A 14,317-nucleotide genomic window follows, 5' to 3' on the forward strand; every position below is an offset into this window, starting at 1 on the left:
TGTATGGAGGTCCTGGGCTTCCCAGGCAACAAGACCCCCTCTAGGCCTCACTGATGTGGTCCAAAGGAAAAAAAGAGCAATACATTTGGCGCTAGCTTTACTGTGTGCTAGTGGAACAGTAGCATTGGATAGGACCCTGATATCTTAGCAAAGCTTTGAGGCCCCACCTCTTCTTTTGCTTCTCTTCTGTTTTGGTGCTGTCCTCCTTTCCCTGCTTCATCTTTTATTTTAGCTGAAATCATAAGTTGCCAGGTTCAAGCAGTGGGGAGAGCAGCTCTCTTAGAATATGACCTTTACTGCTACCAAAAACAATAGAAAACTTGTATGGTTGGACAGACATATCCCAAAGAGCTGTATGCTGCTGTTGTTTTTAGGAGGCCATTAGTATTTTACAGGCACATTAGCCTGCTTTGATTTGCTAAAAAGCACACCATGTTTTTTCACAGACCTTTAAAAGAAAATGTTGCTTAAAAACCATTCCAAAAATAAAACTTTAGAGCAGCTTGGGATGTAGAATGGAAAAAGCCAAAGAGAATGGGAATGATCCTTCCAAATGGTAAACATTTTAAAAGTCACCATTCTAGTGGGAGAGACATTTAGCCCAGTCCTATGTATGTTTATTCAGGAACCCCACTGAGATCCCAAATATGGACAGAAATGCAGCCTTCCTTAAGCATGTATTTGCAACTTTGTACTGCTGAAATAAATGGGCTTTGCTGTGGCTGGATCATACCCAATATCCCCTGCAATTTGCAGGATTTATTAGCATTCTGTCTGCATATATTATGCATAATAGGGGCAGTTTGCATTTCTTTCATCCTGTTAATATTGACAAATAGATGTCTTTAAGCTATCCGGCAATATTTCAAAAATAAGAACATTAGCCAAATGCTTTGATTGCAGACAGCTGCTACCTGAAATAACTGTGGGAAAACTGAGGAAAGTAACCAGTCGAAGTGGTCTTCTATCTTTAGTACCATCAGTTAAACTAAATAGCTTTAGTTTAACTGATGGTACTAATGATAGAAGATCTACTAGTTATATATTAGGAACAAACTATGGCTCAGGTCACTAGTTACCACTGGATGGGCAGCTTCCGGTTTGTCCAATTGGAGCCATGTTAAGTTGTATTGCTGCCCTTGGTGAACATTAGCTTATTGCCCCCCTCTCTGCATCTTGGGGGTGGTGGTATGCAGTCTTCATGCCTTACCTTGTTTCCTCCTTGAGAAGTTCCTCAAATACAGCTGCTTTATTTCACTCCAAAAGTGAATGGAGTCTACTAGATCACTAATACAGAAGCAGGTGCAAGCACTCTCTCTCTCTCTGTGTGTGTGTGTGTGACTGGGTGGGTTCAGCATGTGCAGGATTAAATCTGTCTTGGTGGCCCTGATGGACAACCTCTGTCAGGAGAGGGTCACATAGGAGGCACGAATCCCTCCCACATATTGAAATTAGCTAAATGTGTGATGTTGTGAAAGTTACCTTATTCTTAGCATTTTCTGAGGAAACAACTGGAGGAAAGATAATTCAGTTTTGAGACCCAGTGCATGAATAAATCATGCTTCGCTTTACATCTTCCATTAGTCATCATTACCCACCCATTGGCAAAATTCAGCAGAATAATTTCACACTTGACTCTCTTCTGAGGGTGCCTGATACAGAAATTCAATAAACACAACCATCATATGAAGTAGAATTTGTATTTTTAGATAGATATAGTTAGTTAGTTAGTTAATGGTCTTATGAATACATTGATTAACAAATTGCTACAGTAAACAAATTTTCTATTGTATCCCTGTCATGCATTGGAAAAGAAATGAGGCTGGTATGTTTCCTATGCAAGATATTTATTTAGTATCCTCTCTAATAGGCATTTAAATATGTCCACTTACCAGGATGTGGCTTATAGTTACTCTGCAGCATGGCTTTCCTTATTCGGTATCACATGAGACTGTATTCTTGGCACAGCATGATCTAATATGTCCAGCAGTGTGCAATTACTTAGAAAGCTACCATACTTCTAATACTTTGACCTCAATCTTTCCTTGTGAACGAGAGACATCAAACTTGGGCAGTGCTCCTGATCCATGCATGAAGACTAAAGGTTGCTTCACACATACACTTACTACGGGAATTGTGGTCTTGCAACCCTTCCTGACCACTGGGCATGTTGGCTAGGGGCTGGGAGCACAAATATGGAGGGCATACCCTTCAACATTTCTCCAATAAAAATAGGGACATCCCATTCCATAATGATAACTTTACTATTTATACACCACACAACTTACTGTGTTGCCCCAGCACTGTGGGCAGCTTCCAACATATATTAAAAACGTAATGAAACATTAGACATTTAAAAAAGCTTCCCTGTACAGGGTTGCCTTCAGGTGGCTCAGGGGTTGGATAACTCCACACCCTCCAACATTTCTCCAATGAAAATAGGGACATCCTAAGGGAAAGTGGGACATTTTGGGATCAAATCAGAAACCAGGACGGCTTCTCTAAATCAGGGATGTCCCTGGAATGTAGAGACACTTGGAGGGTCTGGGAGGGCCACATATTCCCCTGACCCATCACATTGCCGTGTGTGGGTTTTGGTGTACATTGTGCACCCCCCTCTCACTCACACACATATAGAGACACACATGCTAAATTATTATTTCTGGTAACATGTTCCAATCTATTATTATTATTATTATTATTATTATTATTATTATTATTATTATTCCCCTCCCAGCCACTCTGGGTGGCTTCCAGCACATATAAAACCATAGAAAAATCAAACATTGAAAACTTCGCTATATCAGATATCTTCTAAAAGGTGCACAGTTTTTTTTATCTCCCTGGTATTTGATGGGAGGGCGTTCCACAGGAAGGATCCCACTGCTGAGAAGGCCCTCTGCTGGTTCCCTGTAACTTCACTTATTGCATAAGCATCAAGAGAAGAACCTGGAGTTCTATTTCCTCCCCCATCAGTCACACTTACAGGTCTAAGTTAAATATCCCCATAGGTGGAAGAAACAAGCATATCTGAACTAGACCCAGACGTGGGGGTGGAGGAAGTGTGAGGCACTCAGACTTTCTCTCTCCTTTCCCTTGCGGTGGCTTTAAAGTAATACATCAGATGTGGTCAGATGTTTCTACCACTCAGCAATTATGTTTTTTGATTCACAGTCTGGGTACTGAAACAATGCTTTCTTTTGCTTCAGGAACACTCTAAGTTATTAGCTTTTCAAAAATGTTTCCTTCTCCACCACCCAATGACACATTACCATTATTTTGCTTTAAAGCGTTGAGTTACTAAAAGAAGAGCATTTCTCCATGTAACAGTAGACCCTGACAAATTATTTAATTTGCCAGTCAGTTCCCATTAGTGCCATAGTCCCAAGAGTCAGGAGTCCTTTTTCGAACTCAGGAATGGGCCCATTACCAAACTTTTAATGTTGCACTTCTCCATTTTCTTTTAAAGTGACTAATCTGAATTATGAGTTATTTGCATTGTTTGAAGGTAATACAATCCTCACTGAGAGCCCAATAAATATGAGATGTAACAACTGGGAACTAGAACTCCTCCCAGAGGAAATGAAATCATTAACAGTGTCGAATGGAACCAATGAAAAATGACTAACAAATATATTGCAGTGCTCGGCTATGAAGGAAGTTTAGACTCTTGATGCGTGCATTAATCTCTCTCAGGAAATGTCTTTTATGGCAATTCATTTGTTAATTCCAACTCTGTTTTCATACAAACTATTTTCCTAGATATTCCCAGCAAATGTAAAACTAAGCAATAATGTCAAATGTTACTGCTTTGAAATATTAAAAACACATACACAATGTTAAACAGAAAATGACTGCCATCAGAGTGACTTTGGTTTAATGGGTTTTCCATATATATATGAGAATCCAGTTGTTCCCAACTCAGTCTGAATCTGACAACTGGCAGGTTCCTTAGAAAGAGCCAATGTTGTCTTGGCCAATAGGCTGGCAACAAAACCTACAAAAGCACAGTCACACTTCAGTGATTCAATTATTATTTGAATTAAGGACACAGAAGGACCAATAAACATATTTACAGCACAATCCTATTCATGTTTAAATGCATAGAAAGAGTCTTCAGGGTCAGGCCATTGGCCCATCTAGTCCATCATCCTGTTCTCACAGTGATCAATCAGATGCCTCTGGGAAACCCATCGAAAGGACCAGAACAAAAGAGCACTCTCCTTTCCTGTGGTTCCCAACAACAGGTTTTTCTCCATAGTAAATATGTTTATTTTGTTTTTCATAAAATGAAGCTAAATATCCATTAACTACAGACAACATGACACTTGATTGATTGCAACTGAATTAAGTATGCATGCATATATGATACACAGCAATGTATCTGGACTCCAAGAAGGAATCAATATGTTGGGTCAACGTACTGGGGAAATCCATGACTTTGGCCAAGCAAAATGGTCTTAATTTCTTTAGGTATTTCAGACGTTAACCAATCCACCCCATCCATTTTACAAAAATACTCTTCTACCTCTTTCATTCTACACTGGCCAGGATGGTGTGTGTCCTAAGCCCTTGGTCCTTCCAGGTAACTAATTCACAGTCTCTTGTCATTGCACTTTGCTGCTCAGCAAGGGAAACATTTTTAAAAAACAAAATAAAAACAAAGGACAAATGGACGAAAGGGGAATGTTATTTGTCAAGGACTGGCAGGGCACTAAGGAGTGGGTGATGGAGGCCATGGGGCCAGAGGCTGACCCATCCAGGGGAATGCGATTTATGGGGTATTTTGCCTCTGGTGGGGTAGACGCCAGTGCTGGATGGAAGGGAAGAGAGTGACTAGAAGCAGAGGAAGAGATGGTGCCTGTAAGGGGGGCAGTAGAATCCCCTTTGTCCCCTTCTCCACTGTCCTCCAGGACCAGGAGGGGCTTGAAGAGATAGGCACGGCGGCAACTTCTGTGTAGTTAACGTCTCAGGTTGCTTGTGTGCATGCTATAAGATGTAGATTTGGGGGGGGGGGTGTCAAACTGTTGCTCTGACAATCCAGCTCAGAGCACAAGCCTGGGGGATAGGATGCCAACTACTTATACGCCAGAAGCATGTGTGTGTGTATTCTGTGCACCTTTGGAGCTACCGTTAAGTGTGTGCATTGTCAATAAAGAATTCCCATCTTCCTTCTGTTTAGAGGACATCATAATCCTGCAAACAACATGTAATCGGTATGAGTTACTTGTGCGTAAACTGCCGCCTCTCTAGGCTAAATTGCCTTGTTAAACCGTTCTGACTGCACAGCCCATCTCAGCGTGGCTGCCTCAGTCGCTAGCAGAATCCGTCAGTGGGCGTTTCTTAAACCTCTTCCAGCATAAAAGCTGTTTGACTCCCAGTCTCCTCCTCCTCTCACTGCGCGGGAGTCTTCTGCGCAGGGAGGGCGTGGGTAGCAGAGGACCTGTGCTCTCCTCACTGATGTCCAGTGAAGAGTCCTGGAGCCCTCTCTCCACTTCCCCCATCTGCCCCCCTTTATCCCTGGTGTTGCGCTGATTTCCTTCCCCCTCTACTGAGCTGCTTCTCCCCCTGGTGCTGGGTCCTTCGCCAGTATCACCTGGGAGCCTCCCCTTCGCCTCTCGCTCTGATGTCAGTTCCCTGACACAACATGTCACTCTATCTTGTCCAGCATGCTAAACAAGACTGAGCATCCCAGGCAAATTCTGCCAATTCTTGTAGCCAACTGGGTGTGTCACAGGAAGCACACCCCCCCCCCCCACACACACCACAACCATCAAAAATATCCTTCCAGCCACATCAGTTCTGTTGCATCTGTATCATCTGCTAAATGAAAAGTGGATGTCACATTTCAAAGAAGCCTAGATTTTGCAAGGACATGAAATTTGATTTTCTCTGCAGAAAAATGAATTATTACCTGCGCATCATCCACTGACTTAGATTCTGCTCAGACTCTGTATGAAATGACTTGAAACTCCAGCCACAGAGAACTTTTACAAAACTTCTTAAAATGTATATCTTCTATATTTCCACGGTAGGTGGTGTGCATTTCTATGGGGAGTAGAAGACGGCCCTTGCATTCCAATGATTGCCCTCTAACCCCATTCCATTGAAATCAATGGTGCTTACTTTCACAGGAACATGCTCAAAATGTAATGTATAGGCAGCTTCATGCTCCTTGCTGGTTGCATGGCCCATACTGGTCACAGTCACTGGGCATATAAAAATATACATTTATGTACTTCGTAAAAGCAATAGCAAGAGTCTCTACTCAAGCTTGTCCTTCTGGATAAAGAGAATGAATATACTATTCATTTCAGAGATGCGGTCAATTTAAAAGTATTACACTTAGCAAAAAATAAAATTAAAATAAAATAAACAGTATTGGTGGTTGACTAGCAGGGAGTCTCAAGATTCCTTCAACTAACTATGGTGACTGGCACCTCTCTTTGAGCCATGAAGCAGTCAATACCTCCTAATTCCCCCCCCCCCCGGCATGAAACAAAGTTAAGGATCACATCCATTGCTGCACCCTCTTTGTTCTTCTTGCCTCTCCACACATTGGCTTGTGCAAAAGGAAATGTGGCCTTTTGGCCCTGCATTAGAGAAATGAATGGCAGGTAACAGATAGTGGCAGCTAACATAAATTACAGGGCAGCTGCCAGAGGTCCAAAAAACCAGTGGTGGATGCCATGAAGCCTCCCTGAGAAAAGGCCAAAGAATGGGAGAGTAAGAAAGACTTCATCTGTTCTGAGATGCAAAACAACACCTTTTTCATGAAAGTGATGAGCAAGATGTGGGTACAAGAATCAGGCATCATCACCATCACCATCATCATGAAGTCACAATGGCCAGGTTGTCTTCTGCTGATACTTAAGGCAGTATCAGCATTAGGTCACAGAGGTGACTGGCAACAGGGGACCCCAAACACAGTGGCTTTCAGTATCTCTCTCACTGAAACAGGCAGCCGAGTGAAGGCAGGAGAGACCAGGCAGGCACCCCATTTACTACAGAGCTTCTACTTACAGTAAATAACATAGGGCGGTTCAGCATCAAATAAAGAAGAGATAATGGTGGCAGGTACAGGAACCTAAGTACATAAGAAGAGCCTGCTGGATCAGCCAAAGGACAATCTAGTCCAGCATCCTGTTCTTGCAGTGACCAGCCAGATGCCTGGGGGAAACCCACAAGCAAGACCCAAGCACAAGATCACTTCCCCCTCCTGCTGTTTCCAGCAACTGTCACTCAGAAGCATTACTGCCTCTGACCATGGAGGCAGAGCACAGCTATCATGGCCAGAAGCCATTGATAGCTTTAGCCTCTATGAATTTGCCCTCTTTTGAAGCCATCCAAGTTGGTGGCCATCACTGCCCCCTGGGGGAGCGAGTTCCGCAGTATAACTATGCTCTATATGAAGAAGTACTTTCTTTTATCTGTCCTGGATCTTCCAGCATTCCTCTTCATTGGATGTCCACAAGTTCAAGTCTTATGAGAGAGGGAGGAAAACTTTTCTCTATCCACTTTCTCCATGCCAGGCACATTTTTTTTTAAAAAAAGCTTTTATCATGTCTTAATAGCAGATAGATAGGAATCTTGGCCGACCTCCAGACTTAACAGAGCAAGGCACACAGACCATAGTACTTCTTCCTCTGTGGTTTTATCAAGATGTTGCTTAGATTGCAGTGTTCGACTTTGATCTTAACCTTCTCCCTGTCACAGGCCATTTGTGTGCATTCTCCTAGCCCAGTAGGATAGACAGTGGTTATGCTAGGATTATTAGACAAGGGTAATAAAGGATTTACGTAGGAACTGGGTATAGGGTTGGCACAAGAGTCAATTAAACGTGGCCACTTGACTGCCTCTTATTTACCCTGGTCAAATGCTGTCAAATATTCCACAAAGTCAAAAATGTTACTGTGGTTTGAAAGCTGTTTTTAAAAATCATTATGGTGTTATTTGTTAGCAAGAACTGAAATATCACTTGCCTCCTAACCCTAGAGCAGTCGGGGAGGAAACCTGCAGCACATCACAGGTTTTCCTGTTGTTCACCACCTGTGGTAACTTCAGACATCTAACAGGAACAGGGCCACAAGCAACCTTCAGTGGCAAAGGTGAGTTATTAAGACCACCCATAGTTCCATCTTCTTGCAGTAGGAACCAGAGACTCTCTATGTGACCTCGCACTGTTATTTGCTTTATTTCTGTTTTGCTTTCTGTTTTTTTCTTTTAAAAATGCTGTTATTCGAAGCTACCCCGGTGTTTCAGGATACAGATTTTTGGTCTAGTTCAGACATTATGGCAAGCTATATTTATCATAACCTGTGAGAAGAGGAAGAGAATTGGTATGTGGGGGGGAAAGGAGAAGGAGGGGGGCACAAAAATCTGAGGCGCTGCCCTGATGGTCAAACCTATTTCATGGTTTGGCCATGAAACAGACATAGAGCCAATACTTCATGCACCTCTGCTTTTTATGAATTGCCCTCATTTACATTTTCATCTAAACCCATTTCTACCAGGTTCCCTTACTGACTTCTGTGACAACACACACACAAACTTTTCCTACCTCAAAGTTAGATTTCATTTGCACAGCCATCATAAATTGCTAGCTATTCTGGGCAGGATTGCACAGTTACCTTCACTGATGAATAATCATATCCACAAGAGTGGTTTGATTTGCAAAATGAAACTGTCTGCTCTTAGATGTTGCATTTATATTTTGACAGTACAAGTCAACACATGGTAAGTTTTGCCAAGTTAAGCAAGGACACAGGTGACATCAGGGCCTGCTTCAGTCAGACTGTTGCCACTGCCACCCTCTGGGTCAACATCACTTCTGCCCTGTGGGAAAGAACACCTGAGGCTGTCTCCTGCTTAGTGGGGCTGGTTGTTTTGTGAGTATGTGGTTTTAAATGTGAACCTAGCTAACACACACTTTCTAAAACAATAGAAGAACAGATACACAGCCATCATTTGGAATTCCTGCTTCTCCAAATGTTGCAGTGTAGCTCTCCAGCCAAGTAAGATGTAGAAATATGCAGATACTGAGGGAAAGTGATCATAAAAATGCATATGTTGGGGGAAATAATATATAGAATGCATTGCAGGAGGGAAAATTGCTTTGCAAAAAGTATAGTAGGCAAACTTCCGTAAAAACGAGTCTAGTAAGAAACATTGTGTTTTTTATATTTTAATTTGATGTTGCGAACCACCCTGAGATCTATGCACAAAGGGCGGTATACAAATTTAATAAACAACAACACCCACATTAAAATGCTGATGAATTTTCATGAGGACTTCCTCCCAAAATACTTATGTGGAAATGAGGAGAACTGAACTTAAGAGTAGAAAAATGAGAAACCAAAATTGACAAATCTGCCCAGTCCTAGTTGTTAGACACTTTATGGACTCTAGTTGAAAAGCAGGGTAGAAATCTACTAACTAAATAAATAACAGCATGAGGCTGAGGCCCCAGGAATCTCCCCATTCAGTTAGTAGCAGATGCAGCCAAGTAGGTTTGTGTGTAATAGCAAACATCTTCAGTTTGTTACCACCAACAAGGCTCTGTAATTTTTTAGTACAAATGCAGGTGGAGGCAATCCAATATTTGGTGATAAATCTAACACCCCACCCTCAGAGTATACCAAAATAAGAGAAAAGTGCCACAACGCATCACAAAATACAATGGGAGTGAAATTATGATGTGTCTGGGGAGCCTGATATTGGAAAATCATTTGCTTTAGTCACTGACAATGTCAGTAATGTGAACGTAGTATAAGCCATAACTGTGGACAAACATATGCATAATTACTCCAATTATAATACACATCCCATAGCCGAAACCTGCTTCTCAATTATTAGATAAATCTAGGCAAGCTGAAAGTACCTACTAGAGCTATTATGAAATGTATGAAATGTTCAGTCTGCAACTGCAGTGCTGGATACAAAAAAAGAAAGAAAGAAAGCAATGCTAAGAATGAAATGGTAACTTCAAAACTTTCCAGGTAGACAAAGTGGGGAGAAGGAGGGATTACATCTTCAGGACATTAATACAAGAAAGGAGCTTCTGGACAATGACAATTGCAGAGCTTAAAGTGCATATTTCATGGCAGCCAATGAGGATAGCTTCTGAGGTCCTTTCTAAACTTTTAAGAGACTACAGAGATTGCTTCTGCAATCAATGTGACTAAATCAAAGCACACTCATAAGAAATTCCTCAATTTATAGCCAAGATAAAGCCAATTGTCTTTGAGAAGCTAAGTGCCATCTGTACTCAGAAGCCCAGAAGTTGTGAAAGTGAAAATCTTTACTATCCGATGGGAAGAGCTTTGCTGCCAATCAATGCATCTACAGCTTCCAACACACATCAAGCTTCAAAGTAAGAGTGCTAATGATAACACTGGGAGCAGCTGGTGGGTTGGGGAAGAGGCACTTACCTGACCTCCCAGAAGGGATAAGGTGGTGGAGAGGGCAATGGGGTGAGAACACACTAGCAGGAGCACTGGACTGGCTCCACTGGGACAGTTGCACTGACCTCACCACCCTCTTGCCCCCCACCCTCTCAGTAAACAGCAGTGACTTACCTGCTACAGTGAGGGGGGAAAGTATTTGATCCCCTGCTAAATTTGCTCTTTTGCCCTCTGACAAAGAAATGACCAGTCCATAATTTTAACGGTAGGTTTATTGTAGCTGTGAGAGACAGAATAACAACAGGGAAACCCCCCAGAAACCCAGAAGACAAAAGTCACGAGATTGATGTGCATTATAATGAGTGAAATAAGTATTCGATCCCTTTGCAAAAGATTACTTAGTACTTGGTGGCAAAACCCTTGTTAGCAATTACAGAGGTCAGACGTTTCTTGTAGGTGGCCACCAGGTTTACACACATCTCAGGAGGTATTTTGTCCCACTCCTCTTTGCAGATCCTCTCCAAGTCAGTAAGATTTTGAGGCTGATGTGTAGCTACTCGAACCTTCAGCTCCCTCAACAGATTTTTCGATGGGATTAAGGTCTGGAGACTGGCTAGGCCACTCCAGGACCTTAATGTGCTTCTTCTTGAGCCACTCCCTGGCCGTGTATTTTGGGTCATTATCATGCTGGAATACCCATCCTCGACCCTTTTTCAATGCCCTGGCCGAGGGAAGGAGGTGCTCACCCAAGATTTGACGATACATGGGCCCGTCCATCGTTCCTTCGATGCGGTGAAGGTGTCCTGTCCCTTTAGCAGAAAAACACCCCCAAAGCGTACCCCTCCATGTTTGACAGTAGGGATGGTGTTCTTGGGGTCGTAGGCAGCATTCCTCCTCCTCTAAACATGGCAAGTTGAATTGATGCCAAAGAGCTCGATTTTGGTCTCATCTGACCACAACACTTTCACCACTTCTCCTCTGGGTCATTCAGATGTGTATTGGCAAACTGCAGATGGGCCTGTACATGTGCTGTCTTGAGCAAGGGGACCTTGCGAGCTCTGCAAGATCTCAGTCCTTCATGGCGTAGTGTGTTACTAACTGTTTTCATGGTGCCCTGAGATCATTGACAAGTCCCCCCCCCCCCCCCCGTGTAGTTCTGGGCTGCTTCATCACCGTTCTCCTGATCATTGCAACTCCACGAGATGAGATCTTGCATGGAGCCCCAGACCAAGGAAGGTTGACAGTTCTTTTGTGTTTCTTCCATTTGTGAATTATTTGTTGTTGTTGTTGTTTAGTCGTGTCCAGCTCTTTGTGACCCCATGGACCAGAGCGCGCCAGGCACTCCTGTCTTCCACTGCCTCCCGCAGTTTGGTCAAACTCATGTTAGTAGCGTTGATAACACTGTCCAGGCTAAAATATTCCACAAGCTTATAGAGATAACTGTAAATTACTCATGCAAACAACCCAATCCACATACTGCAGAAGGGAACAACATCATCAACAACAACATCAGGAGCAACTACATCAAAACCTTCTTGTGCATTTTCGGTAGAAGAGCAGGTGAGAATTCTTGCTACTAGCATTCTCTCTCTCTCTCTCTCTTTCTCTATCTCTCTAAGGTATGTGGAATTCTTGATCTGGAGGAGCATTCAATTATGCAATCTATTGCCCACATTCTCAAGCAGTATATACCCAGGAGAGTCATAGCACAAGATTCTTCTGAACTTATAAATCAACACTCAGCGTACAGAGATTCTGATATTACTGTGACATTTTGATGTGTTTCCAAATATACTTCTGGTATTTTTTTTATCAAATGCCTCTCTGGGATACTCATTTTAATGAGAAAAGTTGTGCTGTATGAATGATTAGCAAAAGCTGAACTAGGAAGCATGCATAGGATTTGTGCTATTTAAAAAAAATAAATATGATTTTTTCCCTTAAGCTTTCCTTTTTCTTTATGAACAACAATAGAGAGAAGTTTCAGGACCATCAATTCTGAACACTCTGGGTCAGGCCCTGACATTTGGTAACTGCTGTGGAAATCTGTGGGAGCCAAAAAAGACTTGCATTTTCATTACAGAAAGAGCTTTCAGCCCAGTACCTCATCCATTCTAGTGATGGAGAACAGTTGATGCTCTGAACTGAAATCAAAGGAGAACACATATCCAACTGACCTCTCAGGGTGCCCTGTGACAGTCTTGAATAAGTCCCGTGTATTGCTCCTCTGAGCACAATGATCTTAAAGGTGTACTGAGGGGGTGCAGCAGACACCACCAACCCCAAGATGGAAAGTTCTAAACTGGCAAGACAGACTCTTCTAGAGGGAGGTTTCAATGTAGCAGCTGGCCATATTGGATTAGCATTTGGCCTTGCCCTTGAAGTTTAGCTTCAGTAACTTCCCATTGGTCAAATATGTCTAAGTCGGCCTTTTAAGACTAAAAGAGGAAGCCTGTTGGATCAGACCAAATAGAACTGGATGCCTTTAAATGGTGAGCAAACCAATTCAAGGCGCACTAATTTGCCATTAGTAATGGCTAATAATCTTAACTGCTGTATGCTACTACCTCCAGTATGCCTCTGAACAGCACTTGGTTGGGAAGAACAGTGGGGAGTGGATTCTGTGCTGGTCCTTCTTTTGGGATTACTATACCCTCTGCTTGGCCACTTTGGGAAGCCAGGTGCTGAACCAAATAGTTCTTTGCATATACTTTATGGCTAGCCTTGTGATATAATTTTGATATTACAGCTTGTTTGTAAATTCATTTATGAGCAAAATTCCAATTATCTGTTTTTCCTGGGATGCCATAAGGGATCACATTATAAAAAGGACAGTTTTCCTTGGGAAACATCCCCAAGTCAATAAGCTCAAAGGCGAGTTATGCTGAGAAAGCTTCATCTACAGAATGACAATACTTTAGTTTCATCATCACTATAACCAGTGCTTTTTTTCTTCATGGTGAGTGCTGGCACCTTTTTTACTATATATATATAAAGCACTGCCTATAACCTCTAATTTACACTAGGCTCCGGTACTAATATACACATTTTGGTGTGCAATTTGGACTGTCTACCATACAGTGGTACCTTGGGTTATTATTATTTTTAAAATAATTTTTATTGAATGATTTTATGTTACAAAAAACAATACAGCCATACTACCACTAAATATAATTAAGAAATAAAAATTACATACATCAATATTTAGTTTGTTATTTGTTATTTACTGTCTTATTTCCTACCAAACAGTGCATACAACAACACGCATATGTGCAAACAACCACACACCTACACCCGCACACAAAATGATAATAATGAAAGTAAATTTCCCCCCCTTTTATCTTCCAAAATCTTTTCTTCAACTTTGACTTCCTGTCAAGTCCCTTTGCATATATTTTATCTTACATTTGAATGTACACAAAACAATAAACCTTTCTATATAATTTTTCTAATACATTCTGAAAACATAATAAATCCTTAATTGTTGTCCACCTCCTTTTAGTTCCTTTATTACTCGAATGCTAGCACGGAGTCAAAACTATTATTGTATTTTTGAACATATCTTCTATAACCATCCCATTTTTCCACAAATTTTTGCTTTGAGTTTCCTCTGAGTTTACTAGTCAGTTGAGCCGTCTCCACCAATTCCTGTAATTTGATTTGCCAATCTGTTATTTTTGCAGCCTCGTGATCTTTCCATCCCTTGGCCACTCTCGGGTTACATACGCTTCAGGTTACATACGCTTCAGGTTATAGACTCAGCTAACCCAGAAATAGTACCTCGGGTTAAGAACTTTGCTTCAGGATGAGAACAGAAATCGGGCTCCGGCGGCACGGCAGCAGCAGGAGGCCCCATTAGCTAAAGTGGTGCTTCAGGTTAAGAACAGTTTCAGCTTAAGAATGGACCTCCAGAA

General features: G+C 42.0%; 1 long non-coding RNA gene across 1 annotated transcript in view; it reads right to left on the minus strand.

Annotated features, from left to right (window-relative positions):
- Window positions 1-14,317, minus strand: part of LOC144327907 (uncharacterized) — a 154,210-nt gene that overhangs the window by 139,611 nt on the left and 282 nt on the right. The window lies entirely within an intron of this gene.

Source organism: Podarcis muralis, chromosome 6 (assembly GCF_964188315.1).
Source record: "Podarcis muralis chromosome 6, rPodMur119.hap1.1, whole genome shotgun sequence".
NCBI classification, from domain to species: Eukaryota; Metazoa; Chordata; class Lepidosauria; order Squamata; family Lacertidae; genus Podarcis; species Podarcis muralis.